Source organism: Brienomyrus brachyistius, chromosome 1 (genome assembly GCF_023856365.1).
Source record: "Brienomyrus brachyistius isolate T26 chromosome 1, BBRACH_0.4, whole genome shotgun sequence".
Classification (NCBI taxonomy): domain Eukaryota; kingdom Metazoa; phylum Chordata; class Actinopteri; order Osteoglossiformes; family Mormyridae; genus Brienomyrus; species Brienomyrus brachyistius.
Window position 1 is genome coordinate 124,316 of NC_064533.1, and position 12,738 is coordinate 137,053.

Here is a 12,738-nt window from a genome sequence, read left to right on the forward strand (position 1 = left end):
CCCAAGACCCCCCTCCTTTCCCTAACCCTAAGACCCCCTCCCCTTCCCTAATCCTAAGACCCCCTCCCCTTCCCTAATCTTAAGACCTCTTTCCCCTTTTTTTAACCCCAATACCTATTCTTAACCCTAATCCTATTCCTTACTTCTACCCCCACCCTTCACTACAATCCCGACCATTTGCACATACCTGAACACCAACCCTAGATATACTCCTCGTTTTAAATTTATACTTACCTCTTATACTTACCTTTTATGACCATTCAAGGGGGATCCTAATATTTACCAGAAAACCTCCCCCAGTTGCAATAATTGACACTGACCACTGGGGGACGGGATATTTTAACCAGTTGAACCATCATCACCAGACTCCAGGTTGGGCTCCTTCCGAGCGGACCTGTAAAGAAAAGGAAAAAATATTCTAAAATAAAAAATTTAAAACAAGTATAAATAGGATATATGCACTTACTTTTGTACCATTGCCTGCCATTTACTTATTTCCCAGACCTTACCACTAGGGGGGACAATCATTTAGGTCGCCGCTATCGCCATCACCGCCGTTCCCACCGTCACTGCTACAATTTCTTTTATTACTCTCACCACCGTAATCCCCAGTAGAGGGTCATCCTCCCCAGGAAAAATCGAGACTCAGAAAGACAAGGAATAGTGCTGCCAGTGCACTTTAAAACACACCAAGTGTTTTTTAAAAACTTATATGTACCCTAACCCTAACCCCTAACCCTAACCCTCCCTAACCCTAAACCCCTACCCTTTCCCTAACCCTAAACCTTAACCCTAACCCTAAAACCCTAACCCTTAACCCCAACCCTAAACCCTAACCCCAACCTTAAACCTATCCGGCCAGTTCCACCCTTAGTGGACATATGGTGCCCACCCGGTTGACCCTTCCACTGGACCATCATTTAGCTGCGCCTATAAAATAAATTTAAAATAAGGGGTTAATTAATTAAAATTATAATATTTGGGAGGGTTAAAATAGCCCCCAATTACAAAACTGTGGAGGGTAATAATTACTCCCACACAATTTTATGGAGGGTTATAATAACCCCCATACATACACCTTCTCCCCACTGTGTTACCCTCATTTCCCTCAGGCCTTCGAGGAGGAAGGACATGGGGCACAGTGCTGGTAAAATTATTTGTATTCATATGGGATTCGGCCAGGATAGCGATGGATTAACCCTGCGGAGGTCTCGGGCACTGGGAGGTGCCTCTGGGGGACACCGGGGATTTGCATGACACCACAGGGGGGCGCCATAGCCAAAATAGGGCGGTTAGCCAGATCTGTAGGGGGTGCCATTTATTTCATAGGCCGGCGGAGGTTTGGTGGTGCCACGCCCGAGCCGCATTTCTAGAAGGTCAGATCTGTGGGGGTGCCATTTCATCTAAAAAGGAAAAACATTATTGAATGATTATTGAACCTTATTGGAGGTCAATATTAAGGCAAATACTTACCTGTTGGTGTTATAATTATTCCTCTTGCTCCTCCAGGTTGGCTGCCTGGTGTGTGGGATATTTCGGGGTCCTTCGTCTCCGTCACCCCCTGAAAAACAAAATGAAAAACTGATTGCTGGTTTCCTGATGAGGGCAGAGCAGCCCGAAACACATGTCGGAACCTGACACAAGGTCCCGTGTTTAATATTTTAAGTCCCATATACATAAAAATGTAGGCTTATTTTAGCCACGAATTATTAGGCCCCGCAGGCTTATCGAAGCCGCATAATTTGGCCATGTAGGCTTATCCAAGCCACATAATTTTTTGCAGCGATGGCGTTGGTTGGGTTGCCAATGGGTGGGCGCCCGACCACTATGGGGTAGGCCCGTGCAAAACGTGGGCCCCGGCTTTGGCTGGGACCGCGGTCTTGGGGAGTCCCCCCCTCCCCCCTCCCTAACCCTAAACCCCTACCCTTTCCCTAACCCTAAACCTTAACCCTAAGCCCTAACCTTAACCCTAAAACCCTAACCCTTAACCCCAACCCTAACCCCAACCTTAAACCTAACCCTAACCCCTAACCCCTAAACATAACCCTAAACCCCAACCATAACCCTAAACCCTAACCCCCAACCCTAACCCAAAACCCTAACCCAACCCTAAACCAAACCCCAACCCTAACCCCTAACCCCTAACCCTAACCTTTACCCCAGGACACTGCTAATTGTATATACTTAATCTATTGCACTAGGTGCAATATACAATATGTTGGGGAGACGAAAAATACTTTGAGAGTCAGAATGACTCAACACAGGTATAACATAAAAAATGGAAAGGAAACTCACACTCTAGTTGTTCAGCACTTCTTGAAGCACGGTTTGGAGGCACTAAGGGTGATGGGACTTCAGCATGAGGGGACCTGGACAGATGGGACCCGGAAAAGGATCGAGAGGGACTGGATCCTCAAATTGGAGTCTACACAGCCATGGGGCCTGAATGAGAAATAGGACAGAGAGGGGATTGTTTTGGTGACCCGAAGTAGGCCCGTGCCAAACGTTGGCCACAGGCATGCCTGTGACCACGGTTTTTCTTCCCCCCCCCCACTCCAACCTACACCCTAACCCTAAAATCCTACACCTAAACCCTGATCCCAACCCTAAAGCTTAACCCTAACCCCGACACCTAAACTCAACCTTAACACCTAAACCCAAACCCTAAAACCCCACACTAACCCTAATATCTAAACCCCAAGCCTAACATCTAAAAACCCTTACCCCAACCATGAACCTCAACCTCAACACCTAAACCCATGCCTAAACCCTCACCCCAACCCTAACCCTAAAACCCCACCCTAACCCAAACACCTAAACCCCAAGCCTAACACCTAAAAACCCTTACCCCAACCATAAACCTCAACACCTAAACCCAAACCTTAACCTAACCCTAAACCCTCACCCCAACCCTAAACCCTCACCCCAACCATTAACCCTTACCCCAACCCTAGACCCTAAACCCTAATCCCAACCCTAACACCTAAACCCAAACCCTAAAACCCCACCCTAACCCTAACACCTAAACCCCAAGCCTAACACCTAAAAACCCTTACCCCAACCATAAACCAAAACCCCAACACCTAAACCCATGCCTAAACCCACACCCCAACCCTAAACCCTCACCCCAACCCTAAACCCTAACCCTAAAACCCCACCCTAACCCTAACACCTAAACCCCAAGCCCAACACCTAAACCCAACCCTTACCCCAACCCTAGACCCTAAACCCTAATCCCAACCCTAACACCTAAACCCGAACCCTAAAACCCCACCCGAACCCTAACACCTAAACCCCAAGCCTAACACCTAAAAACCCTTACCCCAACCATAAACTTCAACCCCAACACCTAAACCCAACCCTAAACCCTCACCCCAACCCTAATCCCTCACCCCAACCCTAAACCCGAACCCTAAAACCCCACCCTAACACCTAAACCCCAAGCCTAACACCTAAAAACCCTTACCCTAACCATAAACCTCAACCCCAACACCTAAACCCAACCCTAAACCATCACCCCAACCCTAAACCCTCACCCCAACCCTAAACCCGAACCCTAAAACCCCACCCTAACACCTAAACCCCAAGCCTAACACCTAAAAACCCTTACCCCAACCATAAACCTCAACCCCAACACCTAAACCCAACCCTAAACCCTCACCCCATCCCTAAACCCTAACCCTAAAACCCCACCCTAACCCTAACACCTAAACCCCAAGCCTGACACCTAAAAACCCTTACCCCAACCATAAACCTCAACACCTAAACCCAACCCTTACCCCAACCATAAACCTCAACCCCAACACCTAAACCCAACCGTAAACCCTCATCCCAACCCTAATCCCTCACCCCAACCCTAAACCCGAACCCTAAAACCCCACCCTAACCCTAACATCTAAACCCCAAGCCTAACATCTAAAAACCCTTACCCCAACCATAAACCTCAACCCCAACACCTAAACCCATGCCTAAACCCTCACCCCAACCCTAAACCCTAACCCTAATACCCCACCCAAACCCTAACACCTAAACCCCAAGCCTAACACCTAAAAACCCTTACCCCAACCATAAACCTCAACCCCAACACCTAAACCCAACCCTAAACCGTCACCCCAACCCTAAACCCGAACCCTAAAACCCCACCCTAACACCTAAACCCCAAGCCTAACACCTAAACACCCTTACCCCAACCATAAACCTCAACCCCAACACCTAAACCCAACCCTAAACCGTCACCCCAACCCTAAACCCTCACCCCAACCCTAAACCTAATCCAGCCAGAGCTGGATTCCTCTTGCTCCTCCGGGTTGGCTGCCTGGTGTGTGGGATATTTCGGGGTCCTTCGTCTCCGTCACCCCCTGAAAAACAAAATGAAAAACTGATTGCTGGTTTCCTGATGAGGGCAGAGCAGCCCGAAACACATGTCGGAACCTGACACAAGGTCCCGTGTTTAATATTTTAAGTTCCATATACATAAAAATGTAGGCTTATTTTAGCCACGAATTATTAGGCCCCGCAGGCTTATCGAAGCCGCATAATTTGGCCATGTAGGCTTATCCAAGCCACATAATTTTTAGCAGCGATGGCGTTGGTTGGGTTGCCAATGGGTGGGCACCCGACCACTATGGGGTAGGCCCGTGCAAAACGTGGGCCCCGGCTTTGGCTGGGACTGCGGTCTTGGGGAGTCCCCCCCTCCCCCCTCCCTAACCCTAAACCCCTACCCTTTCCCTAACCCTAAACCTTAACCCTAAGCCCTAACCTTAACCCTAAAACCCTAACCCTTAACCCCAACCCTAAACCCTAACCTCAACCTTAAACCTAACCCCTAAACCTAAACCCTAACCCCTAAACATAACCCTTAACCCCAACCCTAACCCCTAACCCTAAACCCTAACCCCCAACCCTAACCCAAAACGCTAACCCAACCCAAACCCCAACCCTAACCCTAACCTTTACCCCAGGACACTGCTAATTGTATATACTTAATCCATTGCACTAGGTGCAATATACAATATGTTGGGGAGACGAAAAATACCTTGAGAGTCAGAATGACTCAACACAGGTATAACATAAAAAATGGAAAGGAAACTCACACTCTAGTTGTTCAGCACTTCTTGAAGCACGGTTTGGAGGCACTAAGGGTGATGGGACTTCAGCATAAGGGGACCTGGACAGATGGGACCCGGAAAAGGATCGAGAGGGACTGGATCCTCAAATTGGAGTCTACACAGCCATGGGGCCTGAATGAGAAATAGGACAGAGAGGGGATTGTTTTGGTGACCCGAAGTAGGCCCGTGCCAAACGTTGGCCACAGGCATGCCTGTGACCACAGTTTTTCTTCCCCCCTACCACTCCAACCTACACCCTAACCCTAAAATCCTACACCTAAACCCTGATCCCAACCCTAAAGCTTAACCCTAACCCTAAACCCTCACCCCAAGCGTAATCCCTCACCCCAACCCTAAACCCGAACCATAAAACCCCACCCTAACACCTAAACCCCAAGCCTAACGCCTAAAAACCCTTACCCCAACCATAAACCTCAACCCCAACACCTAAACCCAACCCTAAACCGTCACCCCAACCCTAAACCCTCACCCCAATCCTAAACCTGAACCCTAAAACCCCACCCTAACACCTAAACCCCAAGCCTAACACCTAAAAACCCTTACCCCAACCATAAACCTCAACCCCAACACCTAAACCCAACCCTTACCCCAACCCTAGACCCTAAACCCTAATCCCAACCCTAACACCTAAACCCGAACCCTAAAACCCCACCCGAACCCTAACACCTAAACCCCAAGCCTAACACCTAAAAACCCTTACCCCAACCATAAACTTCAACCCCAACACCTAAACCCAACCCTAAACCCTCACCCCAACCCTAATCCCTCACCCCAACCCTAAACCCGAACCCTAAAACCCCACCCTAACACCTAAACCCCAAGCCTAACACCTAAAAACCCTTACCCTAACCATAAACCTCAACCCCAACACCTAAACCCAACCCTAAACCGTCACCCCAACCCTAAACCCTATCCCCAACCCTAAACCCGAACCCTAAAACCCCACCCTAACACCTAAACCCCAAGCCTAAACCCTCACCCCAACCCTAAACCCTCACCCCAACCCTAAACCCGAACCCTAAAACCCCACCCTAACACCTAAACCCCAAGCCTAACACCTAAAAACCCTTACCCCAACCATAAACCTCAACCCCAACACCTAAACCCAACCCTAAACCGTCACCCCAACCCTAAACCCTCACCCCAACCTTAAACCTATCCGGCCAGTGCCACCCTTAGTGGACATATGGTGCCCACCCGGTTGACCCTTCCACTGGACCATCATTTAGCCGCGCCTATAAAATAAATTTAAAATAAGGGGTTAATTAACTAAAATTATATTTGGGAGGGTTAAAATAGCCCCCCAATTACAAAACTGTGGAGGGTAATAATTACCCCCACACAATTTTATGGAGGGTTATAATAACCCCCATATATACACCTTCTCCCCACTGTGTCACCCTCATTTCCCTCAAGCCTTCGAGGAGGAAGGACATGGGCCACAGTGCTGGTAAAATTATTTGTATTCATATGGGATTCGGCCAGGATGGCGATGGATTGACCCTGCGAGTGTCTCGGGCACTGGGAGGTGCCTCTGGGGGACACCGGGGATTTGCATGACACCACAGGGGGGCGCCATAGCCAAAATAGGGCGGTTAGCCAGATCTGTAGGGGGTGCCATTTATTTCATAGGCCGGCGTAGGTTTGGTAGTGCCACGCCCGAGCCGCATTTCTAGGTCAGATCTGTGGGGGTGCCATTTCATCTAAAAAGGAAAAAACATTATTGAATGATTATTGAACCTTATTGGAGGTCAATATGAAGGCAAATACTTACCTGTTGGTGTTATAATTATTCCTCTTGTTCCTCCGGGTTGGCTGCCTGGTGTGTGGGATATTTCGGGGTCCTTCGTCTCCGTCACCCCCTGAAAAACAAAATAAAAAACTGATTGCTGGTTTCCTGATGAGGGCAGAGCAGCCCGAAACACGTGTCGGAACCTGACACAAGGTCCCGTGTTTAATGTTTTAAGGCCCATATACATAAATAAAAAAAAGTAGGCTTATTTTAGCCACGAATTATTAGGCCCCGCAGGCTTATTGAATCCGCATAATTAGGCCATGTAGGCTTATCCAAGCCACATAATTTTTAGCAGCGATGGCGTTGGTTGGGTTGCCAATGGGTGGGCGCCCGACCACTATGGGGTAGGCCCGTGCGTAACGTGGGCCCCGGCTTTGGCTGGGACCGCGGCTTGGGGAGTCCCCCCCCTCCCCCTTCCCTAACCCTAAACCCCTACCCTTTCCCTAACCCTAAACCCTAACCCTAAGCCCTAACCCTAAACCCTAAGCCCTAACCTTAACCCTAACCCTAAAACCCTAACCCTTAACCCCAACCCTTAACCCTAACCCCAACCTTAAACCTATCCGGCCAGTGCCACCCTTAGTGGACATATGGTGCCCACCCGGTTGACCCTTCCACTGGACCATCATTTAGCTGCGCCTATAAAATAAATTTAAAATAAGGGGTTAATTAACTAAAATTATATTTGGGAGGGTTAAAATAGCCCCCCAATTACAAAACTGTGGAGGGTAATAATTACCCCCACACAATTTTATGGAGGGTTATAATAACCCCCATATATACACCTTCTCCCCACTGTGTCACCCTCATTTCCCTCAAGCCTTCGAGGAGGAAGGACATGGGCCACAGTGCTGGTAAAATTATTTGTATTCATATGGGATTCGGCCAGGATGGCGATGGATTGACCCTGCGAGTGTCTCGGGCACTGGGAGGTGCCTCTGGGGGACACCGGGGATTTGCATGACACCACAGGGGGGCGCCATAGCCAAAATAGGGCGGTTAGCCAGATCTGTAGGGGGTGCCATTTATTTCATAGGCCGGCATAGGTTTGGTGGTGCCACGCCCGAGCCGCATTTCTAGAAGGTCAGATCTGTGGGGGTGCCATTTCATCTAAAAAGGAAAAAACATTATTGAATGATTATTGAACCTTATTGGAGGTCAATATGAAGGCAAATACTTACCTGTTGGTGTTATAATTATTCCTCTTGTTCCTCCGGGTTGGCTGCCTGGTGTGTGGGATATTTCGGGGTCCTTCGTCTCCGTCACCCCCTGAAAAACTAAATAAAAAACTGATTGCTGGTTTCCTGATGAGGGCAGAGCAGCCCGAAACACGTGTCGGAACCTGACACAAGGTCCCGTGTTTAATGTTTTAAGACCCATATACATAAATAAAAAAAAGTAGGCTTATTTTAGCCACGAATTATTAGGCCCCGCAGGCTTATTGAAGCCGCATAATTAGGCCATGTAGGCTTATCCAAGCCACATAATTTTTAGCAGCGATGGCGTTGGTTGGGTTGCCAATGGGTGGGCGCCCGACCACTATGGGGTAGGCCCGTGCGTAACGTGGGCCCCGGCTTTGGCTGGGACCGCGGCTTGGGGAGTCCCCCCCTCCCCCTTCCCTAACCCTAAACCCCTACCCTTTCCCTAACCCTAAGCCCTAACCTTAACCCTAACCCTAAAACCCTAACCCTTAACCCCAACCCTTAACCCTAACCCCAACCTTAAACCTAAACCCAAACCCTAAAACCCCACCCTAACCCTAACATCTAAACCCCAAGCCTAACATCTAAAAACCCTTACCCCAACCATAAACCTCAACCCCAACACCTAAACCCATGCCTAAACCCTCACCCCAACCCTAAACCCTAACCCTAACACCTGAACCCCAAGCCTAACACCTAAAAACCCTTACCCCAACCATGAACCCCAACACCTAAACCCAACCCTAAACCATCACCCCAACCCTAAACCCTCACCCCAACCCTAAACCTAATCCAGCCAGAGCCACCCGGTGTCACCTTACCTCATCTGTTCCTGTTACTCCACCATTCAGGGCATCCGCACCTAGAAACAACAACAAAAAATGGAGAATCAGATCATCATGGGTTCGTGACCCTAAGAATGGGAAAGAGTGATTGAACCCAGGGAGACTTATTCGAACATCAACACCTGTAAAACAGAAAAGGAAAACAGTTAATAAGGATTTGGAACCCAACGGCCATTAACCGATATATTATGGGTTCACATCCCGGACCTCAGTGAAGGGGTTTCAACCTGAGAAGGATCATAAGGATCTCAATGCTTACAAAAAAATATAGGATGGACATTGTAAAGGGGTCAAACTCCTGGGTATAATTCAAATATGTACAAAATATTGGATAAGGACAATGTTAACACAAATAAAGCTTTGTATAAGGAATAATTGTAAATAGTTTATGTATTTTTTAAATAAATACGTTTCTCGGAAGAAGTTATATATAAAAAGATAATTTTTAATTCTAGAAAACTGTTTATTAGAATGTATTTAAATTTTGTTACTGTTTTGCCTGAAAAATTAAAAAAACACTACAAAAAAAATCATAAAAACTTAAAAATAAAAATTATAATAAAAACGTTTCTTGACTGTTAATGTGTATTATTGCTTGTTAATAAATAATTATTATTCAGTTTATTTAAATTAAAAAAACAACCTAAATAGACTTGCATTTTTCAAAAATTTCAGTTGAAAAAGGAAAAAAGGGGGCGGGGCTTCAAAGCTCATATAAAAGCAGCAGCTCAGAGGGAGCACTCGCTCTCTAACTGAGACACCTCTGAGCAACTTAGTGAAGTTTACTGCTTTTGATAGCTTGCTCATTTTAGCATTTATTTAGATTCTACAGCCCATTTTTCTTTTATTCCCCCTTCTTTATTTCAATTCCTTACTTTATATTTAGGATATTGATTAGAATATTTTATTTTAGTTTCTTAGGGCAGGTCAATGCCTGATGAAGGTTTTGTTATAAAACCGAAACGTTGCGCAACTGACTTGCCTGAAATAATTCATACTTATTAGATATATAGTTGATATATAATTGATAATGGTTTATTTTGGGTATAACCCACACTCGGGCTACTATGGTCCGTTCTCCCAGCCTGATAGACTGTTTAATACTCATCCTAGACCCGAGAGGCGTAGGCCTCGGGCATATAGTGTGGGACGTAGGGAGGTTGTTTCTGAGAGGTATAGACCCCGGAACAACTCTCAAAACTACTATGAACCTAAACCAATAGGCAATTATTGGAACAACAGGGGGCGCTCTACAGGGCACCCCCAGAATAAATCTGATTCTGGTTTTAGACCAATGACACATGGACCCCAACAATCCAGTATGGGGCCTAAAAGGGTTAATTCTGGGAGATACAGACCCCAGACAAACACCCAAACTCAACCACAACCTAGACCACTAGGTAATTTCTGGAACCGGGGACGGCGACGTTCCAGGCCAGCCCAACAGGGAGGAGAGCAGCAATTAACAGCTCCTCCTTCCCGGGTTGCACGCTCTGCTCCTGGGAACAATGCCTTGAAGGGACGGGACCCCGAAAGGCCGCAAGGCAGACCTTATAAAGGACCTAAGGGCAATGGGCTACAACCTAACAAACAGGATAACAATTATAAAAAGTTCACTATTCTGGTGAAAAAAATATATGAATTACTGAGATCACACCATCACTTGGAAAAAATCTCTACTGTTACAGATGCTGAACCACCTACCTTCTCCCGGCTCACACAATTCCTCACTGGGGTGTTAAAGCCTGCCAAGACGATGTCACAGACCAGGACTTTCTTGGAGGGCAATGCCAGAAACTGGTCATACTCTGCCAGACTGATCTTGCAGGACCATTATGAGCTGTGTATTGAACGGGAAAGGGAGGAATCAGTGGGATTGATTATTGCTGATTGGGAAGCGGCCTCCAAGATAGCAAAGTGGTACCAGAATAAATACAAAAAAAGACACATGGAGGGTCCCATAGAGAAGGTCAGGGCCTTTTTAGCGGCTCTGGAGGTTGCGCCTGGTAGGGGGAGGGAGCCAATACCTGGGACTCCACAGGATTGTGGATTATCTGATGAGGTGGGATTCCCGCCTCTTACTCATGAGAGTATTCCCCCTTTATCAGAGCCAACCATACCACAACAGCCGGACCCCTTACCTTTGCCACTGCCCCCTGAGACTAGAAAGGAGTGGCCCTTAGAAAAGGTCATGGCTCTTCTGATGACTATGGGGGCCATACCTGACGGGGAGGGCGAACCGGTGGCTGGGACCCCACGGGAATGTGGGTCATCTGGTGGCGCTGTGTCCCCGTCCCTCCTTCAGGAAGGCGTTTCCCCCTCATCACACTGGGCCACGCCGCAGCGGCCCATCCCATCACCTATACCACGACCCCGTAGGAAGGCTAGCAATACGGTTGAGGGGTTGAAACCCATAGTACAGAGCCCGGCTGTTGTCCATTTACAGGATTTTCCGGACCTTTCGGAGATAGTATCTGGTGATGACACGGGGGAGAGTAATAAACTGAACACTCCACTACCGATTCGTGAACCACAGGGATTAGCATTTGACCAGCGCTTGGTACTGGTACATGCGGAATCCACTGAATCCCAGCCTAATGAGAGAATTTACTAGGGGTCATGCAGTCCCCAGTGGACGCACTGTTGTGCCTCTCTGAGGAGGATCAGCAGAATAGTCCTCTGCCCCCTCCACAGCTCAGCCCATTACCTGACCCGATGGGCCAAATTAAAAAGTTCAGACCCACAAGACACATCAACACCAACAGAAAGATGTTAGAATGGGGTCTTAGTGTGAGGAAGAAGTGGTGTATCCTAGGGGATTCCAATCTGGGGAGAATACCAGAATTTGATCTGGAACACCTACAGATTGACAGTTACCCAGGGGCCACATTCAGGCACGCGGAGGCCTTCATATCCAAAGCCAATGTACAAACAGTGGTGGAGGGGGTCATCCTATCATTTGGCATCAATCACAGGACCCAAAAACATAAAGAAACTGCGGTCAAGCAGCTTCAGAGGGCAGTGAGGGCAACTAGGGAAAGGTTCCCGGGGGCAGCTATTTATATTCCCCTGGTGAACTTTTCTAAATCCCTGAAACCATGTGAACAGTCCATTTTGTCTGACCTGAATACCCATATTAGGAAAAACTGCCAACACTTACCTGTACTACTGGAGAAACAATTCCAGGTGACAAAGGACTTTGTCCACTGGACACCCACGTGCGCCAGGGCGATCCTTCAACACTGGTGCACTTACCTAAACTTTTAAACCCTTCAAACCCGAACCTGGGATTGCAGAGTGGGGCTGGAGTAGTTAATTTAGCCAAAAACTTCACCCCCACAAAGGATCATCTACGATTATTGAACAAGGGCTTATCATTTATACTGACTCCAAAAATTAATAATACCACAAAAAAACAACTTACCTTAGATCTCCAACATTACCACAGGAGGCTATTGCTGATGGCCTTCTTTGAACGGAGGAAACAGCGGGAGCCTCCTCCATTCGTGCTAAAATCCACTTGGATACCAAGTTTATCCCAGGTACCTGAAATGATCAGAAAAATAATCAGGGCCGATAATTATGCGGTCCGTCACTTACCTTGGGATGACATACACCCATCCAATTTGAATCCCAGGGAAAGGAAGGCCTTGGACCAACTTCGGCATAACAGGGGTATAATTATTAAACTTGCGGATAAGGGAGGGGCGGTTGTTATAATGGATAGGGTAACATATATTAATGAGGCCTACCACCAATTAAATCAG

General features: G+C 47.5%; 1 pseudogene; it reads right to left on the reverse strand.

Moving 5' to 3' along the window:
* LOC125746622 (F-box only protein 11-like) overlaps window positions 1–12,414 on the reverse strand; it is a 61,920-nt pseudogene extending 49,506 nt beyond the window's left edge.
* Window positions 12,415–12,738: the final 324 nt, after the last annotated feature.